Source organism: Pyxicephalus adspersus, chromosome Z (genome assembly GCF_032062135.1).
Source record: "Pyxicephalus adspersus chromosome Z, UCB_Pads_2.0, whole genome shotgun sequence".
In the NCBI taxonomy this organism is placed as follows: domain Eukaryota; kingdom Metazoa; phylum Chordata; class Amphibia; order Anura; family Pyxicephalidae; genus Pyxicephalus; species Pyxicephalus adspersus.
In genome coordinates this window covers 36,814,583-36,816,703 of record NC_092871.1, presented here as the reverse complement: position 1 = coordinate 36,816,703, position 2,121 = coordinate 36,814,583, and positions in this window count along the sequence as shown.

Genomic DNA, 2,121 nt, shown 5'->3' with positions numbered 1-2,121 from the left:
GTTGGACACTGGGGAGGTGATTTAAAAAAATGTATTATTATATATAAACATAATTATTGTAGTATATAATTATAAATGTACCTAAATATATATATATATTTATATATATATATACACACACACACACACACACACACACACACACACACATACATACATATAGAAAATACTTTTAACATTAAATCCTCCTCAACTTTTTAAAATGTTTTTATTTAATTGTATATCTGTTTACTGGTGTACAAATCTAAAGGATCGTATCAATAAATGATTATGGATTATCCAATTGCAAAAAAAAACAAAAAAACAAAGCCATTTTTGATAGACTGCGCAAGTGCTAATTTCAAGCAAACTTCTATCACCTGTACGCTTAAATTTGAGCACAAATAAGGGTGCTGTTTAACTTGCTTTTTCCTTTTGTCTGTTTTTTTTGGAGGGGCTGTTATTTTGTGTGTTATCCTAATTAATCTAAGATGCTGCATTTGATACTTTGCTTACCATTTAGCATAATAGCTTCTTTTTTTATTTGTTTTTACTTTGAATGTTTAAATGTCTATTTTGCAATCTTGAAGTCAGTGTTAATGCTATGTTATTGTGTTTGTGGTCATATTGTTTGATTGCAAAATTCTGCCTTTATTACCACTTTGAAATGTTTGTCCTACAAAAATATTTTCTAATCCAGTTTTCCACCCTTGATAGGTCAAAATTGCATATTGGTTTGGTAAGTATTTTTTGAATGCAATATTTGTTGGGCCATTTTTAAACTATTTGGGCTTTACAAGGAAGTGTGGGGTTACATGTGTTTTGTTTGTTCTTTTTTTTGTCATTTAGTGTAAATTTAGTGATGTGAGTGTGTATTTTTTACATTTTATTGTAACCTTTTAAAAAGCAAATGTTTCTTTGGGGGGTTTGTTGTTATGTGATCTCCTTTCCAATCTCCCAGGACATACAGTTTAAAAAGTCAAATTGTGATTGTTTTTAAGCTGTTCCTTCCTCTGAATTGTTTGAAAGGCTAAAAAGCAGCACAATTGTCTTGTTAAAATATAATTGTTTGATGTGCATAGTTGTGCACCAAACCTCAGGAGTGTGTAGCTCATAGTTGTGCGCCAAGGCGGACCCGCTATGTGCGCGTGAACTGTGTTTTATCAGTTGAAAAATGCACCACACTTTTGCACAGTCCTCATTCAGGTAAGTTTTTATTTTTTTGTGTATATTGCTTGTGTTGCTCCATGTGCACTCATACATGTATGTAAAGACATGAGTGCACATGAAGCAAAACATGTATGTATGCATTTAGATGTGTGTACATATACACAGAAAAGAGAAATTATAGGAAGAAATAGGCAAAGAGGGCTTTTTGCACCATGTTGTTTCACAGTAAAAAGATTGCCTATTTGTTCCAATGACTCCTGATGTTATGGGCTTGGCTACAAGCAACGTTCATGGATGATATTGCTTCTGGTTAAAAGAAGGAATCCACCATTATGTGCTTCCACTACCAAGCTGAGGTGAGTAAGTCAATATTTATAGTGGGCCAAGGTCTAAAATACCATTCAAACCTGCAGAAACATTATGAAAGGATGAAAAAGCAAGGAAATGTTTGGCTCAAAGTGGATTTGGCCCTGGAAGTTTGATATACTAGTACTATTTGTTTTGTGTAAACACCCAAACAATGCATACATTCCAGTATTTAATGAGCATTAAGTTAAGCAACAACACAACATCCGTTCATTTCCAGGAGTGCCTGACCCTGCTTGTGAGCTTGACAATCAATGTGGTTTGATGATTTGCTTGAGAATGTGTGTTAGAATGAGTATGCAACTCAGCTGGACAGCTAATTGACAACCAGTTTGGACAGCAAGTGGAAGTGTGCTTGTATACAATAGTGCTAAAATCAGGCAGCACAGCACAATGACAACAAATGCCAGACTATAAAAAAAAAGAAATAAAAACCATGAAAATTTATAAAGAAAAGAACTATGTACATAATACATTCAAATGCCAATATGTGACAATGGGACAAAGGCAACGAGGGGGGTCAAGTAGCACTTTAGAGTGGAAACCATGCAGACATTTGTACTCAATACTTGTGGAAAAAATGACAAAACATTGCTGAAGAATTGC